Here is a 27,306-nt window from a genome sequence, read left to right on the forward strand (position 1 = left end):
CCCGAACGGTAACTCTTTAGTTAGGAGGCTGTAGAAAAGAGAAAACAGGACAGGACCCAAGACTGTGATGAAAAAGAGGACAACATTCTGGGACCTTTCCCTACACCAGCCAGAGTGCAGGAAGTGCCTGGGCCAGCATCCCATGCTTCTCCAAGGAAGTAGCATGGAGATTTCCTTCCGTCAGCTTCCAGGCACAGAGAGAGAGAGAGAGACCAGAGATCTCAACAAGATTTTCCTCTAAAACTCATCCAACCTTACGGACATATTAAGGGGTCATGGCCATGACGGAGGAAGGACAAGGTTGTCATCCCAGAAGACAATGAACTGTCGTTTTGCTGGACTGCAGAGAGGGTGTGTCCACCCTCACGAGAAGGCCCATGCAACTTCCCAGCATCGGAGGTGGGACCATCATCTTTTCTCCCAGGAAGAAGCCAGCACAAAGAGATGTCAAGTTCACAGATGGACAGGAACAAGGAGTCCATTTCCGTTCCCCAGACACTGCTTTATTTGCCAATTCCCGTGATGACCTTGAAGACAAGACTGGCTTCCCATTCATCTTTCCTGACAGTTAGGGAGTGTTAAGTCTTTGCTCTGGAAAATTTTCCACTCCAGATACAGCCTGTGTGTTTGGGTGGAGTTGGAAGCAACCCAACGCTTCCAGCCCTTACCAACATCACCAGTACGAAGGCGCTGGACACAGCAGCCTGGCTGGGTGAACCCCACCTCCAGCCTCTGCCTTTTCACTGCATTCCTGCTGTTCACAAAACGTTCGGTCTTCCAGCCTGACTGTCAAGTCTCAAGGAGCGTTGGGTAGACTGTGCCGTGGCCAAGCCCCAGTATTGCGTTGTTCTGTTACTGGGAAGATGTTTCACGCATAAACTTCCATCATAACTCCACACCCCCTGCCCTGGGGGAGACCAGGGATTCTCACAGTGCTTTGTAAACAAGCATTAGGATTGTTTCAAGATGCTCAAAGCTAGCCAATGTTACTGCCTTAACAGGGGCAGCAGCCCAGCTTCGGCCTGCTCAGTCTCACAGGAGATCTTTCCTAATAAAGAACTCTCCTATTTCCTTAGAGCGGTAAAGGAGCGCTTAGGGACTGTCAGCTCCCCTGGGCTGTGCCAGTGCATCCTACCCAATGCCACCATCAAATGGGACCCCCGAGGAGCAGCCCCCCAGGACCAAGCACCCCTGCGACAGCATGGTGCTAAGCACTGCTGCTCAGACTGGCCACACGGAAGCTGCGTGTCCCTCCCTATCTCCTGCTTTTTCCTGGTCTCACAGACACACCCCTCCCACTCCTGCCATCGTCGCAGTCAGTCCCGCATCCCCACCACCCCATCGCCAGCAGCCTCTTCCGAAACTACTCCTTTTTCCAATATGATGAGCAAGCACGCCCGCACGTGCGCACACACACACACACACACACACCCCAAGTGAAAGATACAGGCACGTCCGAGGAGGGTGACACCAGCCCGTTGCCTGGGCATCCGCGGCTCTCTTGTTCTGTCTCCACGGATCCATCAGCGTGGCTGCGCCTTGGGCAGCTAGGTGGGCAATGACCCCCCACCTTCCTCTCTGTTCTCAGAAAAGCTTCTGCTCAACTTTTTCCGTCCCAACTCCTCCCAGACCGCTTCGTCCAAGCCCTCCTCCATCAGGAGCCACCTGCTCTCTGCATGCAGTCCTCCAAAGCGTGCCACTCTCGGAGGCCTCGCGTGGAACCCCACGAGCCCGCTAGTGGCATTCGTTAGCGCCAGCCAGAAAGTGCTTGCCGCATCACAGGGAGTAGCTGGAAAGGAGCCACTGCAAGGCACAAACTGACCCCGAGCTCCCAGACTACAGGCCCAGTATTGCAGCATCAGTGATTTTGTCCCTCCCTCCTCCCCTCCTCCTTCTCCCTGTCTCCCCTTCCCCTCCCTCCCTCCCTCCCTCCAGCCTCCACCCTCCACCCACTCCTTCCAGGAGAGTCCTGACCTTGCCAAGCCCGGATCCCCCCATCCATCTCCCTACATTGTGTCTCTCCGGTGAACTCATGCTGGGAGATTAATTGCCGCTATCACCCCTAATCCATCACACTTCCCAAAGATTGTTTTGACATCTAGTTAATTTTTGGCTGATGATTTATCAAATTCTTATTACCGTGCTCTGAAGGGGCTCATTTATTGTGTTGATTCATGGTAATGATAAAGGGGGAAGCATTTTGAATTTTAACTACATTTCCCTCATGCTTCTTCTCCCCGGTGCGGTTAAAAAATAAAATAAAATAAGGAAAGGGGAAAGGCAGAAGACTGTAGCCAGGAAACTCTTAAACAACCGCGAATGGGAAAGAACGGGGCAGGGCGAGGAGGAGAAAATTCTCCCATTATGTGAGCTCAAGCCAAGAGCCTGAAAAACGCACACACATACACACGCGCATGCGCACACACGCCCATGAAGTGTTTTTAGCATCTGGGTCTGAAATCTGTTTGGAAAGCTCGTACCCCTAAGGCTCTTAAACATTTATTGCCCTGTACTATCACCTAAATGTCTACTAGCATTTTATTCAGCTGAAATTTAATGGTAACGGATTGCGGTCCCGTAGCACTGCACATGTTAACTGAATGCCTTTGCCCAGCCAGATGGCCACCCCAACTTTTAAAACGTGCAAAGAGGTTCGCCTTTGCCACTTCTCCAGTCTCTCCGAATGTTTACCAAGCAGCATCTCTAAAGAAGCCCAGAGGGTTTCAACGAGCCCACATCCATGCTCCACCCAAGCTGAGAGGTGATGTGTGCACCCAAGGGCCAGGGGCTCTCCCACCACCCCGATCACAGGGAGGACATTTTTTTTGTTTTGTTTTTGGAGGGTGCCATCATCCCATGCACAAGGACCAAGGGAGGTCAGATGCATCCACCAAACAAGAACAGGATTCCCGAGCAAAGAGAAGGAACTTGAGGTCGGAAGGAACAAAGCGCAGTGTCTCCATCAGGACCCTCCAAAAGAAAGACTCCAGCCAAAAGATGTCCTATATTGGCTTGCTGCGTGTGGAACAGACCCATGTCAAGTGTCCTTAGCACCAAGTGTGTCCTGGAAGAGGTTCCATCCCTGTCTCTACGGATCTCCCAACATCCGTCCTCACTTCCAGTGCCATCCCTGCTTCCCTCCACCTCCTCCCTCTTTCTTTCTTTTACATTTCAACAGGCCCTGGAATCCCGGCAGGAAGTCAGAATATGCCCTGACACACACACACACATGCGTGTGCACACACACACACACACACACAGATCTTGCATGCATCTATAGTCACTGTCCCTTTGAAGGAAAGCATGACTGTTGCAGGTGAAATCAAATCCTATTGAGCATGCTAAGGAGAGAACGAATCAGATACTCTCCTTATAAACACATTTCTGTTGCCCTTATAAATAAGTTGGATTGTTTCCTCTATGATTTCCTGTGGTTGAGAAGTAGTGAAATTTAGGGCCCAGCACAGTAGCCTAGAGGCTAAAGTCCTTGCCTTGCACATGCCAGGATCCCATATGGGCATCAGTTACTGTCCCAGCGGCTCCACGTCCCATCCAGCTCCCTTTTTGAGACCAGGGAAAAGCAATTTAGGATGGAACGAGGCCTTGGGACCCTGTACCCGTGCAGGAGACCAGGAAGAGCGTCTGGCTCCTGGCTTCAGATCAGCTCAGCTCCAGTCGTTGTGGCCACTTCAAGAATAAATCAGCAATGGGAAGATCTTCCTCTCTGTCTCTCCTCCTCTCTGTATATCTGACTTTCCAATAAAAATAATTAAATCTCAAAAAAAGAAGTAATGAAATTTATTCCTAAATCATTCTAAAGTCAAGTTCTTTCAATGTTAATGAAATTATTAATTTTTAAGAGATTCAAATTTAAATGTTCCTATTCTGATGTTCTTTTCCAAATATTTTCCATTTGCCTTGGTTTATCAATATTCATCTATCCAGGCTGAGCAAAAATCTAAAATCTGAAATGCCCCTGAGTTCCAAATCATTTTAGTACCCAGAGTGGAAAAAATACACCTTATGAAACTTTTGTTTCATACACAAAATTATTAAGAATACTGTCTATAATATTATCTTCAGGATATATCTGCAGAATATGCATAAAATAAATAGAATCCATATTTGGACTTGTGTCCTCTATCCAAAATATCTCATAATATATCCACAAATATTCCCAAGATTGAAAAACAAAAGCGGGCCCGGTGTGGTGGCGCAAGTGGTTAAGGTCCTCACCTTGCACCCCCGGGATCCCATGTGGGCACCGGTTCTAAACCCGGCTGCCCCTCTTCCCATCCAGCTCCCCGCTTGTGGCCCGGGAGAGCAGTCGAGGACGGCCCAAAGCTTTGGGACCCTGCACCCTCGTGGGAGACTCGGAAGAGGCTCCTGGCTTCGGCTCGGCATAGTATCGACCGTTGCGCTCACTTGGGGAGTGAATCATCGGACGGAAGATCTTCCTCTCTGTATATCTGCCTTTCCAATAAAAATAAAATAAATCTTAAAAAAAAAAAAAAAGAAAAACAAAAGCAAAAACTGAACAGACTCTTCTGCCACCCCAGTTTTTTAGTTAAAGAATACTCAGCCTGAGATTATTTTAAATTTTCCTTTAACATTTTTCAACTCTATATTACCTGTAGTTATGTCTCATTAGGCTTTCTATCGTGTATAGTTGCATCTTCTCTATTTTTCTTGATCAGCCTTGCTAGATTTATCTATCCTGTTAAGCTTTTCTCATCTCGCCAAGTACAACACGATGCAATTAGCTACAGCGGGTAAGAGCTTGCATGCATCTTTTTTTTTTTTTTTTTTAAAGATTGGAAAGGCGGATATACAGAGAGGAGAGACAGAGAGGAAGATCTTCCGTCCGATGATTCACTCCCCAAGTCAGCGCAATGGCCGATACTATGCCGATCTGAAGCCAGGAGCCTCTTCCGGGTCTCCCACGCGGGTGCAGGGTCCCAAAGCTTTGGGCCGTCCTCGACTGCTTTCCCGGGCCACAGGCAGGGAGCTGGAAGGGAAGCAGGGCCTCCGGGATAGAACCGGCGCCCATATGGGATCCCGGGCGTGCTAGGCGAGGACTTAACCACTTGCGCCACCGTGCTGGGCCCTCCTGCATGCATCCTTCTACTCAGTCCATCCATGCTTCGTGTAGGTTTAACTGCACACTGCGTTGACTACTGCTCACCACTTCCTTTCTCCCAAGGCCCTCCCTCTCTCCACTACTGCGCTTAACTCCTAACCACAAGGTTAGCTGTAACCCCCTGGTGCCTCTGGGACCTCACTTCCCACCTGCCTCCCCATCGTCTGGCCTCCCTGGCAGACCCTCTAGTCAGGTCTTCTCCCATGCTCTTCCTTCTACTGAGAATCTGCTACGTGGTAGAATGGGTAGTTTCAACTGTGCAGCCCTTCCCAATATGGCATGGTATCTTGCATCTGTTCTGTCCAACAGCTTCAGCTCCCTGTTCACACAATGAAACTGGAAGCCGAGGTCTAGCATGGAGAAGCGGAGCGGACACCCGTAAGGTTAGCTGGGGTTTGTAGTGGCAGGGTTTCCACGCCACTGGGTAGTAGAGTAGACACAGCCAACACCGCTTTGTCTTCTGCAAGGTACCCCGGATGGGACCGCCATTTACCAACAGCCTTTGGACAGACTGGCTCTGCTTTCACCCGCCTCTACCTGGAAAATGTGCTCTAGGTGGCAGTGGCTCCTCTGTTACAGGCCCCAGTGAAGAGACTAGCCCAGCCCTTGCCTTCCTCACTCTCAGCCTCCTCCCGCCACATCTGGGTCGAAGTAGACTCCATTGAATATAGACCTTAAGTCTGCTCTTGATCCAGGGAAGTTTACCTAAACAGTCATCTCCTCTGTACAGCCCACTGTCAGCCCCCCAAAATCTCTCCCCCACCAGCCTTTTTTCTCATCAGCATTAAAGTATGGTTAAGTTGAATGCAGCCTAGAAAGAAAAAAATATTGCCTCGGTGCCTTCTCTGTCCCCATCACGTTCATAGCCCCATATTCCCAAAAGGAGTATCTCACACCGCATCTCCACTCCTCAATTCACCTTGCTTGGGCTTCCACTCCACTACTCCACCTATCTAGCTCCTCACCACCCACAACGGCTTGCTCCACTACTTTCTTTTGAGTTATTTATTCACTTTCCCTTTGCTTGAAAGGCAAAGACACCGACGTGGAGATACCTTCCATCTGACACTTTACTCCCCCAGATGCCTGTAATAGCCAGGACTGGGTCACACCCAAGCCAGGACCCCAGAGCTAGACCCAGGTTTCCCATGAGGACAGCAGAATCTCAGGAACTTGACTCATCCATCACCTACTGCCTCCCGCAGTGCGCCTTAGCAGGAAGCTGCATCAGAAGCAGAGGAGCTGGGATTCACATACAACCATTGGGATACGGGAAGGAGACATTCCAAGCTGCGTTTTAACTCATGTCCCAAAGACCCACCCCGTATTCTATGTCCAAAACCTGGGTTTCCTGACCTCTTGGCAGCATTTTCATGAATTGTCACTATTTCTTTCCCGAAATGCACCTACCCCAAGCAAACCCTTCTTCAGCCACTGTCTTCCTGCCTGCCATCCCTTGGCAGCCCCTGGATAACTTCTCCTACCTTGAACTCCATGACTCTGCCCTTTCTACCTACCACTTAGACCTCCTCAGAGTCTCCTCTTTTGCAGCCTCTACTCTCAACGCCCCCTCTTAAAAGCAGTTTTTCTCAATGCTCTGGAATCACTCCCCTTCTTTGCAAAATCTTCCTGGGTGATCCTATCCTGGCTCCAAATGCCACCTTTTTGTTGATGTCTTCCAGAGAAGTACCTTGTGATGACATTGCAGTCATGATTCCATGGTATTGCAGACAATGCATAATGCTAGCATGGCATTTTAAAAGTAATATTTTATACCTTCCCATGGAAGGATGGATTTTCTTCATGCAGCTCCTGCCCACTTATTTTTTTTTTAATTTCATTATTTCCCAGGAATTTGCTGTGTAGCCCAGGCTACATGAATGAAATCATTATTCATTTACTTATATATTTACTAAGAGATTACTTTAGTGTATATGAAAGCTGTGAATGCTTATATATTTATTCTGTACTGAGCCACCCTATGAAGCACTCCAATTTTGGTAGATTTCCAAATATGATACGTTTCATAGGTTGTAAAAGAACAATTTGAAACTCAGTCGTTTTCTCTTTTTTCCCCTATATTGTTGTCATAGATAGTCTTATGCTATTTCTAGGACACTCAGAATTCTATTCAATGGTAATGTTGGTAGCTAGTGTGTTTAATTTGTCCTCGACTTTAATAGGGCTGTCTCTAGTGTTTTATTATTTAAATATGATTATGGCTTTTTAATGTTATGCTTATCATTCACTGTGCTCAAGTATCCTTACGTTTTAAATTTAGAAAGAATTGTGCCTGCCATTAATCAGGACTGGAAATTGTATAAATTCTTACAGGGCATCTAGGAAGTTAGTGCTACAGTTTTATTTGGCTGTTTGAAGTGGTGAACTTGACTTACAGTTGAATTATATTATCACATCTCTAGGACCATCGCTTCTTGTTCTCGCAGACTTTAACATTCTGTTGGCTGCAACTCATTAGTATTCTATCAAGGATTTTTGTACTTACACAAAAAAGTAGAACATACACATGGCCTTTACATCAAAAGTATTAATTGTCAAGTTTTGAGTTCACTCTCTAGACAGATTTTTCTCTTTTCCAATCCTTGGAATGGCTTCCGTAGCAAAGAAAGCATTGCCTCATGAAATACATTTTGGAAATAATTCTCTGATTTTTTTCACATACGTGTCTGCACACTTATTTTGCTTACTAACTCTTGCTTGATTCTAAAATTGTTTACTCCCTTTGCCTTTTAATTCCATGTCATTTCTATTTTGTCCTCCTACTCTCTAAGCAATTGAATTGTTTCTCTACATCCTTTTATTAGCATTTTAATTGTATTTTTTGTTTTATGGTCAGACAGCAGGGCCTGTAAGATTTCCAGTCTTGGGAATTTATTGAAGATTCCTTTGTAGCCAAGGCTAGGATTAATTTTGATAAAGAAAGCATGCATGTTTCAAAAGAAGATGTATTCCTATTTGAAGAGTACATGATTCTGTATATATTCTGAGATATGAACCATGTTGTACTGGATCTGGTGTCATTATTTACCTATGTTCTGTTGAACTTGCATGCTGATCTGATCTGTGGGGCAGGATCTTCCCTGCTCCAGGTTCTCCTTGTTGGGTTTTCTGCTTTGTTCCTTTTTTTTTTTTTTTTTTTTAAGTTGGCCATGTTCATAGGATTCTGGACTGTAGAAATTAGACCCTCATAGACACCATTGCCTTTTCCCCACAAATCAAGAAATCTTTTTCAAATGTAAAGATCACCATGAAACACTTCGTCCGCAACTTCTTTTTTAAGTTTTACTTTATTTTTGATGTTGTTCACATGGTTAAAAGAGTGCAGGTCCTTGAGTACCATTGAATAAGGTAGGGAGGGTCTCAGTTTGGGAAAAGGTGGGTGGGGCAAATGCTTTCAACTTTCCTTATCTCTTTTCTCCCATATGGCCTGCGGAAAGGAAAGGCAGGGGAAGGGGCTGCTATAAGCTGCCAAACTACATCAGTACATCAGTACAAGGGGATAGGGGTGCCCACTTGATGTCAGATTAGAAACCCCAATGTGGAAAAGAATATTCCAAGGTATTGCTTGAGTAATTTTGAGAGTTGAGATACTGTTGGTTTCACTGCACCAAGTTTGAGAAAATTCTTCCAAGGTCTACTGGCTGACCGAGTCCACCCTAACATTCCATTCATCCAGACACTTGGTGCCAAAGCTAAGCCAGGAGAGGTGTACAACCTGTTCTGCTTTCCATCTTTTGACATGGCACTTGATGTTACCCTTCAAGCCCAAATGAGCTGACCATCCTATCTCCCATATGCACCTGGGCATGCCATCCGCTGCACAGACATCAGCAGTCGAGGAGGACCAGTTCCAAAACATGCATTACAAGTTCAGAAATAGTTCCTAGCCACCACTACTTCCTGTTCTTCCCCATCTTGTTCTTAGGATAAGATACAGAATTCTTCGCCTCCCTCTCTGCCTTTCCTGCCCCTCTCTACCTAGCCCTACATTCAATGGTCAGGGTTTGCAGCTGCTTCTTAGAGCCCAGTCCTATCCTCTCCCTCTTCTCCACTTCCTCCTTCATCCTGCTTTCGCTTAGTCAAGTTGAAAAAGAAAAACACCATGGCGCATTGAGAAGGGGACAGCAAGACAATGGAAAAACCATCACCCCCTCTGTTTTTTTAAGTTTTAGCTAATGTTAACATAGCTGATCACAGTGTGATGGACTAAGGGTTAGAGAAAAGTGGGTATGACCATTGTTTGCAAATTTTGTACTTTCTATTTCTCCTTCCTGTTTTGGAGGAACAAGTGGGGATGAAGATAAGGGGAGAAGCCATATCTAGCCTCCCAACTGCTCCAGGACCCAGGGATGGGGAACTGCCACTCAATATTAAGCCAGGGTCCCAATGTGGCACATGCTCTGAGGGTTCTGTCCAGGTGGTTTCAACAGTCCTGAAATATTATCAATCTCGCCAACCCAAGGATGCGGGAACCCTTTAAATGTCCCTTGGCTGATACAGTCAACCTCACAGTCTCCGTTCACCCAGATATTTGCTGTCCTTATTCAACTGGGATAGTTGTCCAATTTGTTCTGTACTCCTTCCTCTGGGATGGTACAAATTTCCCCTGCGTGGCTCAATGGGTTCCCGTATCCTCCATGTGGATCTAGGCCAGCTATCCACTACTGCATCTTTTCCACTGAGAAGGGCGAGTTTTTGCAAGTGAACCAAGTACTCAAGGTGACCCAGGTCCTGCTAGACTCGCCTCTTCAAAGGTTCCTGGACCCAGCCTCCACCTCACAGGCAGGCTGAGGACCCAAGCCAGGAGACCAGTGCCCTGCTAGATCCTCCACCCCCAGAGCTCACAAACCCAGCACCCACCACACAAACAGGCTGAGAATCCAAGCGAGGCGACCTGGGCCCTGCCAAACCCCGAGCACCCTATGGCTCACTGACCTGGCCCCCACCATGCAGGTGGCCAAGGACCTAGACCAGGCATTCGGGTTCCCACCAGACCCTGTACCGCTGAGGTTCAAGGACCTGAAATCTACCACACAGCCAAATCAAAGACCCGGGCAAAGCCACTCATTGATGGTATAGCGAGCGGTGAGCATAGCTGCTTTGCCCTTCTTTTAAACAAGGAAACGTAATAAATTACGGGCACAGGGACCCCATAAATTACATAGCTGGCCTTTGGTTGTTATTCTCATATTGGAGATAAGGTAACTACAGTCACTGCTGGTCTTCGGTAGTGATTCTGTGAAAGTAGAATTACGCCAGTTATGACACACACCTCTCTTGCTTCACACACAGTGAATGTGAGCCCTCTTTGGCCAAGGTATCCAGATGCATTTGAGTAGGGCATAGAATATGCAATCATCTGCAGTGACCCTGAAGCGAACAGCAGGGAGAGCTTGCCCGAGGTAACAGGGCCCCTAGATAGTTCATCACTGTCCAGTCCCATGCATTATGGTGGTTATTTCTGTGCTCCAAAGCACTAGACCCATGGTCTCAAATACGCCTGCTGGAAACTCATATCTTTATCTATAAATATGAAATATCTCTTGAAGTGCAAATTTTTAGACTTTATCTAATACCCTAAGGAATCAGAACTTCTAAGAAACATATCTGGGAAGGGAGCTGTATTTTCTGATGGTGGCACAGTGATCCGTATCATCTTAGAAGCTAAGGAAGTATTGCTAATCAGATTCTCTAAGATATTAGCCTTTGAATTGCAAAGGACACCGCTAAGGAGAAAGACAAAGAGAAAAATCCCAGTCAGGGGCACCTTGCTGGTCAGAGGAGTGCAAGCCAGTCTGGAACCGTGTTCTTTCTTAGTGTTCTGATGCTGCTTCAAGGGAAGGCCTTCTGAGAAGCGTGTCCTTGTGTGAACATCATGTTGTTTGCAAACCGAGGCAGATGCTCTGTTGTTGGGCAGTGCGGTCTCGTGAAGGCCCTTGTCATGTGGCTAGGTGGTCTGTTAACTAAAATGTCATGACAAGGTTCTTCCCAATTAGCAGAGAATCAAGAAATCTGGAGGAGAGAACTTACTTCCCCCACGGTGTGTGTCCATAATATATTGTTAATGCAAAACTGTTCTTCCCATTATCAAACACAAAGAAATCAGGCAAAGTGTGTGAAACCCCCTTTCCAGACAAGGCTGAGCAGGTAGGTGGTGGTGAACCAGGAGCCCTGAAAATGGGAAAGCACTATGAAGAAGCAGGCATCCATCCTGGCATTCTGGATCTTTAGGATCCCGGACTGGAGAAGGGAAACCTGAACAGAACAAGCAGAATGCTGAATTGAGCAGGTCAATATGGGTGTTCACAAAGGCCCAGGAAGCTTAAAAGCAATGCACAAGAACAGCACCAAACTTCATAGAAACGACCTCCACAAGTTAGGACAAGAAAACCAGAGAGCCTCTCTCACTCCAAATGTCACACATACAGATGCTAAGTTTCTGCAAGACCAAATAGGCTAACCAACTGTCTTGGATATGGAGCCCAATAACTACTGAATTCCCTAAGTTAATTCGGAGATGTTTGAGTTATAATGAATCCGAATGAAAAAGTCCATTCAATAAAGATGCCACAAAAGCATGGTGCAGACATGGGCTGGCATCAGTTCCAGTGCAAAGAGTTTCATCTCCTCCCCCCCAAAACAAAATCTTCCAAGCAAATCTCAAAGTGATCCAAATGCCCGACGAGGCAGCTTAATTGCCTATTAGAACAAAATTCAACTCACTGAGAGCAGAAGCCAAATCAGGCATTTACCAATGCAGCAATTAAAAAATGTTGAATGCCTGATCAAAATTGCTAGACATACAAAGAAGAAAGAAAATGTGACCTGCTATAATGGACCAAAAAAAAAAAAAAGATTATGACGAATCAACAGAATATTTTGCTGAATACATTCAAGGATTTAAAGGAAAACATACACAGCATGAGGGGTAGAAGGGAGAGTATTGAGTGATCCCAGACAGGCATTTGGCACAGTGTATTGGGGTGCTTGGGGTGCTCATGTCCCATCTTGTAGCACCGGGGTAGGAGTCTGCATTTTGCTAACCATTCCAGCTTCCTGCTGCTGTACACCCTGGGACACAGCCAGTGATGGTCGAGGGACTGAGTCCCTGACGACGTTGCTGCCATAGCCATTAGTAATTGAAATGAACCTTTAAAAGAGTGTTGAAGCCACAAAAAAAGGTGCTTAACAGAAAAATATTTAAAATATCCAGAAAGATAGATAACAGATATTAGAAAAATCATCTTCTACTTCTTTTGTTATTATTATTTTATTGGAAAGGCGGATATACAGAGAGGAGAGACAGAGAGGAAGATCTTCCATCCGATGATTCACTCCCCAAGTGAGCGCAACGGCCGATGCTATGCCTATCCGAAGCCAGGATCCAGGAACTTGTTCCAGGTATCCCACACGGGTGCAGGGTCCCAAAGCTTTGGGCCATCCTCCACTGCTTTCCCAGGCCACAAGCAGGGAGCTGGATGGGAAGTGGGGCTGCTGGGATTAGAGCCGGTGCCCATATAGGATCTCGGGCGTGCAAGGCGAGGACCTTAACCACTTGCGCCACCGTGTCGGGCCCCATCTTCTACTTCTAAAGATTATTGTAAACCAGTTGCAATAGAATAATATGCAACAAGACAAAAGGAAAACAAACAAAAGTATGAGCTTGTGAATTTCTTAAAAATGTACTTAAATGAAGGTAAATTTGTCAGACAAAACTGAGTTATTCTTAATCAGAAGACTGATGCTTCAAAAATGCTTGAAGATCATTCTTCAAATTTAAGGAAAATAATCCCATATGGAAATTCAAGCTGATATAAAAGAATGAAATTTGCTACAAATGGCAAATATGGAAATAATGTGGCCATTTTTATTTACTGCTCCAAACAAATCATTTGAAATGGTAAAGATTACAGTATGGAATTGCTACACATGCAGAGGTAAAAACATAAGCCAAAAAATAGCGCCAGGAATAGGAGGGAGAATTTGGAAGACCATCACTTGCTCAGAACAGTTTCCTTGAGGTATTTTAAACACAATATATAATTCAGCCATTTAAACTGTAGGAAGCAGTATTTTCAAATTTTTAGTTATTTTTCAAAAAGCAATCATAGAAAAATGGAGGGATGGAGAGAGGAAGGGCGCAATCTTGTATTCACTGGTTCACTTTCCAAATGACTACAACAGTCAGAGCTGGGCCAGGCCAAAGCCTGGAGCTTCCTCTGATCCTCCCACATGACAGAAGGGACCAAGCACTTGGGCCATCCCTTGCTGCTTCTCCACATCCATCAGCAGGGATCTGTAAAGGAAGCCAAGCAGCCAGCATATAGACTGATTCCTGTATGGAATGCTGTCATTGCAGTAGGCAGCCTTAACTCACAAGCCAACTCCAAGAATGCAATCATTTTTAACATGTTCACAAAGTACACTACTTTATTGGAAAAAGAAATGGAGAAGGAGGTATCAAAGGCCAAATGCAACATATGAACTATGGCGATAGATACAACGTATCAATACAGTTGCATCAATGTCATTTTAAGCATGAATATCATTCAATGTGTTCATTGGAACACAGAGCATGCCACAGTCAGTTAAGACATGCAGCCAAACCACCTTCACGCTGTCCACAACAAACTCACTGCAAGTACAAACGCTTCGACAAGTTGAAACAGAATGGGTGGTGAAAGATGTGCAACGTTGTGGGGTTCCTTTTATGTGTCAGTTTGAAGAGTACTTTGGGTGGTGTTGACAACAAAATTGGAAAAGTTGGGAAAGAGAGACAGCCTCGATCATAGGGAGTTCTCCTGAAGAATTCGTTCAGATTTCATTAGCACCAACGGCATTGCTGGACTTTGGCTGTGCAGGTCTTCATCTCCTTGCATGGTCACCAGCCTGCAGACTGTGGGCTTGCTGGCCCTTGGCCATGAGAGCCAACTTTTCACCAGGAAATCTCTTTAAACTGCAACTAAATAAGTACACACAAACCTCACACCATTTGTTTCTCTGGAGACACTTGTCTCGTGTAGATTTTGGTACATCAAATTGTTTAAGGGACAAAATCTGGATAACAAATTTTCTGAATTGATTTGGCAGTTTCTGGAATTAGATTTCCAATCTCATTAGGGTTAAGGACAATAATGGCTATTTTCAGTTGCACAGAAGGTACCAACAGCCCAGGACATGAACTGATAATAGAAGAACATAAAAACCATTCAGATACTGTAATCGAACACAACAGTAAGGATCTGAATGACTGTGTATGTGATCCTCTCGATTACTTTCAAAAACTAATAAGTATTGTGACATTGTGGGTTGCTCCTAATGCTACTGAACAAAGGGGAAAGAAATAAAGAGTTTACTGACTGTCATTCTCAAGTCAAGCATTACATAAATATTCCAAGCACTTCTATTCACCCTGAAAAACACCTTTATCTGCTACAGCCACAGAGCTATGATTGCCGCAATGCAAACTCAGAATGGTTTCCTTCAATGGCTGCCTTACCAATCCAACTGAATCTCCGGTCTTGAAGAGCATCTACAGTGAAGGCATGGTTCCCCAACATGGATGGGAATGCCAGCTTCTTATCATCACGTTGATTTCCTCCAATTGTTTCCATGGAAAAAGGGTGGTGTGTTGGTCTTACTGCAATAGACACTCACTCTGGATATAAACTTACATAACTTGCACACAGTGCTCTGCCAAAACAATCAACCATGGGCATACAGAATGCTATTCCACTCAGTGTGGCTCATGTTCACGGGATTTTCCGGTTCTGCCATATTCTCTCACCAACCTGTGACAATGTCTTGATAGAGTAGTAAGGGATGTCTCTTTGATGGTTTAGACTATTTCTGTTAAGACCAGGATTCACAGGTCTGAGATTCAAATGGTTGGTATGGGAGATTCTCCATTTGCAATTGCTTCTAGTGATCCATTAGTAAATGTACCAATGGCGTTAAGCTATTCCGATCTAGAGATCTTAGTTCTATGAACGAGTAATGATTCCACCAGAGGACATAACGATAATTCCATTGGACTAGACTAGAGGTTAAGATTACAGACCGGCCATGTTGGATCGCTCATGCCTCTGAATCAACAGAAAAGGAAGAGAGCTACAGTGCCGGTTGGAGCTATAGATCCAGCCTACCAAAGATAAAAGCTAGACTACTGCTGTATAAGGGAGGGATGGGGAACATTCTAGGCTGTATGTCCTTCCTACTTTATCTTTTAGTGCCACCACGGTCCATGACAAAAGCCAGTGAAAAAGCCACAACAACTCTAAACAGACAAGACCACTAATGGCCAAACCCTCCAGGAAAGCAGGATTGAGTAACTCCTCCAGTTAAGAACTGTGGCCATTTGGGCCAGCACAGTGGGATAGCAGGTAAAGCCACCACCTGCTGTATTAGCATTCCATATAGGTTCCAGTTTGAGTCCCTACTGCTCCACTTCCAATCCTCCTCTCTGCTAATACTCCTGGAAAGTAGCAGAGGAGTGGATGGCTCAAGTCCTTATGCCTCTGTACCCTCATCAGAGACCTGAAAGAAACTCCTAGCTCCTGGTTTCAGGCTAGCTCAGCCCTGGCCATTGTGGCTGTTGGAAGAGTGACCCAGAAGACGGAAGATCTTTCTCTTTCAGTCACTCCTCTCTCTTTAAGTCTGCTTTTCAAATAAATAAATACATCTTAAAAACAAAAAGAAAAGAACCATGACCACCTGAAGTATTTCCTGATGTTAAGGGCATATAGAGCGGGAAGTAAAAGAAGACAGTTAGGAATGCCAGCCCCCACTATGTGACTGAAAACAGACATTTAAAAGGTGATTTTCAGAGCTATTTCCCCCTAATTTTGGTATGGATATTTTTGTAGAAGTGCCTATCAAATGTCATTGTTTTCTTCCCTTTTGCCTGATTGCCATGCAACATAAAATGTACTTTAATATTTTATCATAGGACAAGAGTAAGCATCACTAATGACTTAGTGGCCTCTTCCGGGGAAAAGATTGGTATACTACTGATGGAATGTTTGTACCCCTCCAAAATTCATATACTGAAGCTCTAATTCTTAGCGTGATGATAATTTAGTTCAGATAAGGTCATGAGCATGGAGTACTGTCTTAGACCATTTGGCCTGCTGTAAAAAGATGACATAAGCTATTGGATTTACAGCAAAAGAAATTTGGCACTGGCACTGTGCAGTGGTGGCATCCCATACAGGCAACTGTTCGAGTCCTGACTGCTCCACTTCTGATCCAGATCCCTGTTAGCACCCCTAGGAAAGCACCAGAAGAGAGCCTAAGTACTTGGGCCCTACACCAACACGGGAGACCTGGAGAAAGCTCTGGGCTCCCAACTTGCAGAGCTATTTGGGAAGGGAGCCAGTTGATGGAAGATCCCTCTGTCTCTCCTTTCTCTGCTTTCTTGTAATTCTGGAGGCTGGGAAATTCAAGATTAAAGTTCAAGTAGCTGTGGAGTCCAGTGTGAGGACAGAGATGAGAATAATCATCTTCTTAGTATGTCTACACACGGCTCAAGGGCTCAGAGGTTTCTTCAAGATCTCCTTTATAAGGTCAGAATGAATCCCATCCATGAAAGTTTTCCCTTCCCATCTAATCATCGCTCAAAAAGCCTCCACTTCTGATTTTGTCTTCTTGGGAAATTGGGATTCCAATACATGAATTCGGAGGGAACATAGCAGTCCTCCCGTGGCAGGCCTTCTCAGAAGCATCGGTGATTTACAAGACAAGGAAGACGCGGCCGACTTCTCTCTCATGAAGACATCATGCTAAGATGGTCAGCAAGAGGATCCTGACTAAGCACGAAAGTCACCAGTACCTTGATTTGGAACTTGCCATCACTGAAAAGTCTAAGAAGTCAGTGTCTTCTATGTCTTCTATACCCCGTCTACGGTATTCTGTGATTTAAGACAGCGGCCAAGTAGATGAGAGATGCATTTACGATGATCCATCTTAGATGTCAAATTGGAGCCTATCTTCGGATGAGGTTCACATTGGATTCTGAACTTTGAGTCATCCTTAAGGGAGTGTGTCTCACACAATAACTTGAATGGAACAGAAAGACCAGCTCCCCTGAGCACGTGGAGAGTTTCTAGCAGACTGCCTCGGGACTGGAATTGCACCCTCACGTCTACTGCATCGCCGCCTACTGCTCTGCTCACTTGAACTGCGCTGCTGCGGCTGTTGCATTTCAGCTCAGTCATTGCCGTGCTGTGGGTTTTGGACTCAGCACTATCCTCCATAATGACTGGGCTATTCATTCCACTAAATATCTTTCCTAAAATATGCACACCTCATTGATTCTATTTCCCTGGAAAATCCTGAATAATGCTAATATATGCTAAGGTTAAGCAAACGAAAGCCAGAGGTGCGGCTGTATTCATTCCAGCAGCAGACTAAAGATGAGAGACGCTTACAAAGAATAAAAATATACTCAATGATGGTAAAACAAAACAAAACAAGCTAATTTTTCCCAGAAGTTAGAGCAGTCCTGTGTATGAATGCACCAACAACCAAGAGTCAAAAGACGTGCTGACATCAGCATTTCGGTGTGGCAGCTTAAGCCGTCACCTGCAATACTGTTGTGGTCGGAAGAAGAAGTTTTTTTGCATCAAAGGCCAATTGGATATTCACAGGCCAGAGAAAACATCCAGAATAATAATTGGAGATTTCAACATTCCCTTTCCTGAAATTAAGTGGACACAAAATCAGAAATCAGAAATGGGTATAGTTGACCTAAATAGCACTATCAATTAGCTTTATCTAATTGACATTTATAGAATGTTCCATGAGAAATGGAAGATAACACCTTCTCAAACATATTCAAGCATATTCAAAAACAGAGAAACAGACTACCTTCTGGACCAGAAATCACAAAATCTTCACAAATTTTCAAAAAGAGATACTATAAAAATGGGCTCCACATCAAGTGAAACTGAGGCAAAAAAGCAACAACAAAAGAGACATCTGGAAAATTCTCAAATATTTCATTGTTGAGCAAAACAGCTATGTAACACCAGACATCAAAACAAATCTTAAACAAAGCTTTAGAATATTTTGAGCAAAACCAAACTCCACAATTTCTCAAAATTGACAGATTGCAACAGCAACAATGCACAGGATAACACTATTAGCACTAAGAGCACATATTAGTAGAGAAGAAATATCTAAAATCGTTCATCTGAGCTTCCACTCTATGAAATTGCAGGAAGAAGAGCTGAAGTAAGAGGTAAAATGTCATAAATTTGGAGCAAATTAAATTGTTGCAAGCAGGAAAACAATTGACAGAACAAATGTTAGAACCAAGAGTCAGCATGCAAAGCTAGATCAGCGGAAGTGATCATTGCACAGCCAGGTTAATCAAGAACATCAAAACACAACGACACTTACTGCTTAGGTTGAGAATGAGAACATCTAACTGAGCTCAAAAATGTGAAAAAGTTAGTGAAATAATATGTCTACTGTCTCCACGCTCACCGTTGGATAATTTAGACGAACCGGGCCAATAGCTTTATAGATCCAAACCACCAGAATTTACACAAAGGTAGATGGAAATCTAACAGGTCTTTAAAAATTCACAAAGAAAGCATTAGGCCCAGACAGTTTCACTGGTGAATTCCACCAACTGTTCAGGAAAGCATCATTTCTCACAATTTGGATACCAGGGGTAGAAGGAAACATTTCCTAACTTATTCAATGAGACCAGACGAATACACAAATTAGATGTTATCAGAGATGATAACAGAAAATTATATTTGCAAGCCATGACAAGAAGGGAAAACTGCAGGCCAATATTTTCTTGAATGTAGATGGAAAATACTGAGTCAGCACTAGCAAATTGAATCCATAGAAGATAAAACCACTTTTTTCATATGAGGCTACTTCGGAAAAAATGTCATGGAAAATGAAACGAAAAAGAACACTGACTTTGCTGCAAAAATTTGAAATCTATGCAGCAGTTTTTTCATCATATGCACTTCCATGAGCTTCTTGAAGATCCTTCATTAAACCACAGTCAAGTGGAATTTATGCCAAGAGGCCAGTCAAAACATTAACATCTCATCAGGGCCAGCACTGGGCTATAGCAAATTAGCCCTGGGAAAGCAATAGAAGATGGCCCAAGTGCTTAGGCCCCTGCTTCCATTTGAGAGACCCAGATGAAGTTCCTGGATCCCGGCCATTGTGGCCATTTGGAAAATGAACGAGTGAATGGAAGACCTCTGTATCTGTCTCTCTCTCTCTCTCTCTCTCTCTCTCTCTCTCTCTGTAATTCTTTCAAATAAACAAATACATAAATCTTTACAAAGATCAATCAGTGTAACCCACAATAGCAACAGGCTAAAGAGGAAATATTACGCAATCATGGCAAGGAATATGAGCAAAGGGCATTGGACAACTTCTTGCATTTGTTCATGACGAAACCTTCCAGCAAACGAGGGGCAGAAGAAAGTTTCCTCAATGCAGTGGCAAGCATCTACAAAAACAGTTAATATACTTGCTGCTGAGAAACTGAAGTATTTCCTGCTAAGCTCAGGGGTGGGAGGAAGAAGCAAATGTATTACCTATAACTTCTAATTGTGCATGTCCTATGAGCATCCCACCTGGTGCAAGATGACAAAACGTGAAACTTCTTCTCTTTGTAGTGATAAAAATGAGAACAATTTGAAAAGACAAAAACACAATATAATATATACAAATTGAGAATCAGAAATAATATCAAATATACAATGATTGTCTATGTGGAAGAATCCACCCTCCAAAATTAATCAAAAAATTGTTCCAAGAAAGTATATACAACAAGGTTGCAGACTACAAAGCTGATAAACAAAAGCCAGTCATTCTCTATTATAATAATCTCTATTGCAATCAGAAGTGTTAAAAATAATACCATTTACAGTACTGCCGAAGATTCTCAGGTATAAATTCCAAGAGATGTGTCTAAGGAAATGTATAGGGCTTATACATAAAAAGCTACCCACTCTGGTGAAAGGTACAAAACAAGATCTATTTAAATGAGAAAAATATGTCTCGTGAATCAGAAATTTCAATTTGGTTAATGTGTCAATTCTTACAAACTTGATCTGTCAATCAATGCAATCTCCATTAAAATCCCTGCTCTGTGGATATTGACACACTGAATGAACTTGGGATAGCCATTACAACACAGAAGCGGCACACACAGTCAGCTTGTTTTGAGACATACAGTAGAAACACGGTCATCAAAAACAATGAGGTATGAGATAATGGGCAGGGAAATGGGTGGCATGGAGTCAAGAACCTAGAAGTAGAACCATACAAAGATAGCTGACCTTGGACAAATGTAATTCAATGGGAAACAGATGACCTGTACAGCATGTCGCGGTAGGTACGACAAAGACCAATCCACCTGCACTTTCACAAATACTAGCTCAGAACAGGCCACAAACAGGGAGCTGAGTGGGAAGCAGAGCCTCCAGGATATAAATCAGCACCCGCAGGCAATCCCAGAGCATGCAAGGTGAGGACTTTAACCGCTGGGTGGTGGGATGATCTCATGTTTTACGTCAGAGTGCTAGGCACTGCCGGCAGGGGGCGGAGGGAGTAGCAGGTGTCTCTTCAGGTTTTTAGCCCCAGGATGCAGTCCCTGCCTGGCATCCAGGCATTTGAGAAGTAGACCATCCAATGGGAGCTCTCTCTCTCTCTCTCTCTCTCTCTCTGTCTTTCAATGCCTGTGTCTTTGCCTCTCACACCAAACACAGGAATAAACCAGGAAACAATTAAATTTCCTAAAAACAGAATGAGAATAGAAGAATATTGTGGTGCAGAAGATGTTGAAATCCATGCAGTTTTATTTGTTTTCCATAGCATACATTTCCACAAAATCTGTTCAATACACTCTATACGCCCGGATTTCAGAACTTTTTTTTTCTATCAAAGCAAACTTTTTTTTAAAGATTGATTTTATGTATTTGAAAGTCAGAGTGATAGAGAGGGGAAAAAAGAGAGAGAGAGAGAGAGAGAGAGAGAGAGATCATCCATCTGCTGGTTCACTCCCCAAATGACTGCAATAGTCAGAGCTGGACCAGGCTGAAGCCAGGAGCCTGGAACTTCAATCAGATCTCACAAGTGACTAATAAGGGCCCGAGCATGTGGACCATCTTCTGCTGTTTTCCCAGGTACAGTAGCAGGGAGTGGATTGGAAGAAGAGCAGCTGAGCCTGGAGCTGGCACTGCTGTAAGGAATGCCAGCAACACAACAGCATGAACTCTCTGGACCATAACCCTGGCCCCTACACTTTTCTTTCAACCCCATTTTCCATGTGCTTGTTGAGCCAGCTTCGTGTTTATAAAACAGGAGATACAATACTTACATAAATCATTCATGTAAGATAAATGCCTATAGGGGATGTCATAGGTGTGTTATATGTATGCGTTTGTAAAGGTTTGCTGTGAGGAATCAGCTCATGTAGTTGCAGCTTGGGAATCTCCATGATGAGTCCGGAGGCCTGAGAACTCAGGTTGCTAAGAGTGTGAGATTCGGTTCAAGACCAGGAGAAGATTCATGTCCCAGTTCTAACGGTGCCCAGCCACGTGAGGAGGGGAATCTACTTTCCAGAAGGCACCAGGGTGAATTCTAATCTCATCCTGACCCCTTCAAAGACACCCCCAGAACCACTGTGACATCAGGTACCACTTGGACCAACCAAGTGGACATGGGAAATGAACCGTTGTCCCTCTCCTGCTGCATAGCTGGTAAATGTTCTCTGGGTGAGACTGGGGTGCTCACGGGACTCCCCTTATTCCTTCTCTCCTGTCTCACAGGAACCATCACCCTCCCTTGCCTGACATGTTGCTGCGTATTTTGTCTACTGAAGGTAACCCCAGATGTGGTTTCAAAATCTTGGGCAGAAGCAATATATCCTTAAATCTGTTTTTGATGTGATCAGATGTGTTCATATTTTGATTTACAATTTGTGCCTTTTGATGAACAAATAGGCTTTCAGGGGAAAGATTTCATTTTTTTTTTTTTACACTCAGCCCACCAAAATTTCTTTCTACACATTACATGAAGTGGATTTTTAATCTGGCACGTAGGGTTTGCATCTGATTCGGCTATCTAAACTTCTGTTAATTGTGCCTCAGTCCTGCCTCATGACTCAGGCAAGTTGCTTCTTTTCTGCGATCTCCAATGTCCTCAATAATAAGAAAGATACAAAAACGCTTCCTCCAACACACATACAGAACACTGCATCCATAAAATGATATATGAGTGTATCACTTCCTTTAGTGTTGTGCCAAGCATACAGCGATGCTTAAAACACTGTATTCTTCTTGGTTCTTCTGCCCATGGATGAGATATCTTCCGTAACAGGTCTGTTGCATCTGGCTTATGTTGCATCTGTTGATCCACTGTGTTTTCTGGTCTATCCCCAGAACACAGGCAGTCTATCCACCAGCCCATGGCAGGTGGATGTTGGCTGAGTCACGGCTAAGTGAGCACCTCTCCTCTGACTCTTGAATGAGTTCCACACTGTTTACAAAGGAGGCTTCCAGCCGTGTTCAGCTCCCTTGTCCCTCACCAGGTGAAGACAGTGCTCAGCATTTCATCCCATCCATGCCAGGAGGAAGCGCCCACCAAGAACCCTCTGCAAGCTGTGGTAGAATCCCACATGGGCGCCACTTCATCTCCCAGCTACTCCACTCCCCATCGAGCTCCCTGCTTGTGGCCTGGGAAAACAGTGGAGAGCAGCCTAAGTTCTTGGGACCCTGCACCCGCGTGGGAGACCCAAAAGAAGTTCCAGGCTCCTGGCTTCAGATTGGCTCAGTTCTGGACATTGAAATCATTTGGGCAGTAAACTAGTGGATGGAGGATCTTTGTCTCTCCTTCTCCCTGGCGATACGCCTTTCCAATAAAATAAACAAAAAAAAAATTTTTTTTTTAAAGAGCCCTTTGAGAAGCAGAGAGCACCCCTCACCTGACACAGAACATGTCAGACTCTTAACTACAAAATCCTCAGCCTCTACAGCAACCAGAAAGAGGTTTCTACTCACTGGAAATTACCCAAGTCACAGGTATGTTGTCAGGCAACACACACTTGGCCAGCACGCGTAGATAAATGACTGATAGCATCCCATACACAATTTTTGGAGAAACCAGGAAAGGCCCAAGTTATTTTAAAAAATTTCCAAAGTGCACAACAATACAATTGCCTGCCTCGGAATATTACTACGTTCCATGTACCATCTAGGGTAATGGAGTTGAACCAATACCCACTTGACCCACACAATCCTGGTGGGTTTTAATGCCCAAAAAGGTTGCCAGTTTTGGCCACAGCTTTGCGGGGTGCTGAGAAGTAGCAGATGTGTCTTTTACAGAGAGCCCTGTGTCTTTATAATAACTGGGGCAAAGGAAAGTCATAAAAGAAACACGGTGGCTCAAAGATTCCCCCTCGGTTCCTTAAGGGACAGGTGTATTGGAGTGTCTGAGGTCTGGCCGCCGTGTCTAAACCAGTCAACTCCCCAAAAGGAGTAGCTTAGAAATGATGAAGAACATGGAAATGAAGACTGGAGAATGATGAATGGCTCTGACTTTGCTGGATATCAGCTAAGCAGTAAAAAACTGCAATCCTGCCAGTCTCTCCACTGCCGCCGACACAGAGAAAAGATGCTTACACAAACAGGGAAGGGAAGGACAACACCCGCCAACTCCTCGGGCCGGGATTGGCTGCAGCGCGCGTCGTTAATTTTCCCTGGGAGTGATGGAGAGTGTCATTAGGATGCATTAGGCAGCGTCTCGCAGGGGATGGGAGTGCAGGGGAAGGAGGTTCTCTCCCCCTCTGCGATTGCATAATCGATGCAGATGGTCCAGACGCACTCACAGAATCTCCTCACCCCATTAGCACCGGACAGACGGCCGGCTTGCCCGCTGCTGCCCTTCACCTGCTTCCTCTGTTCGTTCCTCCCTGTTTGTTTCAGAGGAGAAAGTCCTGGACTCCACAGAAAGACGGACATATCAGACGCCTGCCTGAGGGGAGAGAACCCTAGCAGAGCCCCTTCATTTACTTATTTGGTCAACAAATTAGGTTGAAGTTAGATGGCCTCTCACACATTCTCCCTTTCCATCCTGCCTCACTCTTCAGCCTTCCCTGAGCCTCCTCCTGCTCTCCCCTGCCTCTGCCATATCCCCATCTCATTTTCTGTCCCTTTCTATGAGGTCACCCCCAGTGAATGAAGGACACAAAGCTGTGAAGAGGTCAGACATTAGCACTGCTATAACTGCGCTGCTGCTGAAACTGGGCAAAGCCATCCATCACTGGCTCCACTACTCCATTAGGCCTCACATGAAATATGCCCTGCTCTGAATCGCATAGCCATACGTCTCCCGGTCTCGACACCTTCCTGTTGTGTGAAGATCAATGCCGCTCGGTCATGCATCATGTGTCATCCAGTAGCCCTCACTCTAATAACCGTGTCTATTCTCTAGTCTGCAGTATAAATTATGGCGCTGGGAAAGTACTATATTATTCAGCAACCTTGGTCACTAATGGATTATTGGGTTTATTGGTTGATAATGTGAGCTCTCTCTCTCTTTCCCTTTCTCTCTCTCTCTCTCTTTCTCCCTATTTCCCCCTTTCTGTATTTCTGGCTGAACCCCACTGGTATGCATTTATCCCTCTCTATTTTTATTTTATTTGGTTCAGGTTTGAGTGATGGCAGCTTTAAGCTTCTGTCAGCCTACTCCCATATCAAGTCCCTAAAATGATGAGGCTCTAAAATAAGCCCAATTAGAAAGAATTTCCTGCAGTCACCTATTAGATCATGGACCAAGGCCATTGGCAGTGGTTTAGCCTTCTCTTTCCTGGGATTTCTATTAAGGGACGTGATGATGGAAGGACCTTTTTGGAGAACCTGGGGCAGGATGGGTATGCAGAATTCCTCATGTCCCCTGAGACCCCCATCTCACAGAATCCCCTCCATGAACCTGCCTCATCTGTTGATCAACTCCCTGGATGACGTCTGGCCAAGGTCACCAGCTGGCAATGATCTCTACTGGACCACTACCCCTTGGTGTTTCATCTCTGTAAAATGGGTCACAGAGACAGAACACAAGTAAACAGAGATCAGCAAAAAGTCATTCTAGTAAAGGCCTCTGAAAGTAAAAGGCTAAATTGTGAGTTATAGGAGTTAAAGGCAAAGAGAGGACTTGTAATTATCCGTTCTTTTTTTTTAAGTGTTAAAATTTTATATTAACATGACAGTCTTGGATGAACATCTTGCCTGGTGTGTAAGACCCCAGGTTGGGTTAACAGTATCTCAGACTGGGGTGCCCGGAGCCACGTCTCAGCTCTAAGTCCAAAGCCAGCAGCTTGCTTTTGGGTACCACAGCAGGTGACAGCAAAAGTAGTTGGGTCCACGCCACCCATATGGGAGATCTGGGTGGCTTAGCATCTTGTCTTCAGCTAGTTTAGTGCAACCCCCAGCCATCAAAGGCGTGAACTCACAAACGGGAGCTAGCTCTTTGTCACTCCAAAAAATACCTTAGCAACGAATTTAAAGAAATTCAGGTTTAATTTGAGAGCTCTCCAAAGGTGTGTTGCTGTTTCCTGAGACAGCATCTGATCATCAGGGACGAAGCAAAGATGGATTGTGTGGCAAGTATAGGATAACTCCAGCATCCGAGAGCAATCAGACAAAATGCCACTATAAATCTTACCCCATCTTCAGGCTCCATGTGTTTATGATAATACAGCAAATGATATTTTTGAGATATGTTGGTAAAAGCAAAACAAGTTTAGATAATAAAAACGTTTTTTATTATTCTCCTTTTATAAGCACCCAATGCCAAGGTCATTTTAGCCTGCCAAACAATCTCCTGGTATGTTCGTCCTGGGTTTGTGTATCTTGCCTGGCTTATTCTGAGTCTATCCAATCAACTTTGTAACTTGTTTTTACCAGGCACAAGAGGTCCATGAGTGGAATTTTAAATCTGTCTTAATGCTTTCTTCCCACTTTATCTCCTAAATATCAGAACCAAAGAGCCCAGGATGAGGAAGCCACTTTGAAACAGACCTTGCAGTGTTGGGGCACACAGGGCCCAACAGCCTCCTGGGAGGGGAAAGGGAACTGGGAGGCCATGAGCTCTTGTAGTCATGTGCCATTTTATAGCTTCTCCTTTGCTTGTCTGAGAATAAACTCCGATACAGCCTATCCTTGAAGGCTATGCTGAGACCTGGGGTAAGCCAGAAAGAGCCCGGCTTTGCCCTAGTGGCTTTGCCTCCTGATAAAGGTCATGGCCCAGGTGCAGTCAGCACCTGTTTCCGTGGCCATGCCCTTGAGGCGTGGCACCCAGGCCACCCTGATTTCTCTCTTGTCACACCTAATCAGTCCTGAGTTTGCTAGTGCAGAAAATAGCTCTCTTGCCCCAGAAAGCACGGGGGAAATGCTGTCTTCCTATCCAGGCACTGACATTCAGTGACCACCTTGGGAGGGGGCCTGGGATCAAGAGGTCAGCCTGCGCCTGCTGCACTGGCGCAGAGATGCTAACGCCCTGTGGACTGGCTCCCTGCTGACTCTGCCTCCTCCCCCCCCCCCCCCCCCCCCCCCCCCCCGCCTGGCAGTGAGTTGTTGTTTGTTTAAACCTGGCAGTGATGTGTTTACCTAATTGGAAGATGTCAGGGTTCCCCAATCTGTGGTTGGGATTTCCTGATGAGTCACACATCTCCCCGCCCCCCGCTGATGGAAGCACCTGGGCCTTCAGCGGGGCTGAAAGAGGCTTTGCAATGACCCAGCAACCCCATTCATGCATCCCAGAGGAGGGGCTGTTATCCTAAAGACCCTCAGTGTCTCAGCTTCCCCTCCCATCAAAGACAGGATCACAGCTCCACCCAATTCCCTTTCCTGCCCTCCCACAAGAACCAAACATGTCACATGGCTTATGCTTCTTGGAGGTAACACACAGTGTCCGTGGAAACTGCCTCCCAGTGGGGAGCGTGTCTGTTTACATATGTGATGCCCACCCCCTGTGGACATGCTGGCTGCCCTGTGGCCTGGCTAAGGTTTCAGGAGAATGTCACAAGCCATGGCTTCCACCCTCTGCCAAGGAAACAGATTTGCAGCCTGCTCAGAGGACAAATCCTTTAGCAGAGGTAAGTCCTG

The sequence above is a fragment of the Ochotona curzoniae genome, unplaced genomic scaffold (assembly GCF_017591425.1).
Source record: "Ochotona curzoniae isolate NIBS_2020 unplaced genomic scaffold, NIBS_Ocur_1.0 contig_1976, whole genome shotgun sequence".
Classification (NCBI taxonomy): Eukaryota; Metazoa; Chordata; class Mammalia; order Lagomorpha; family Ochotonidae; genus Ochotona; species Ochotona curzoniae.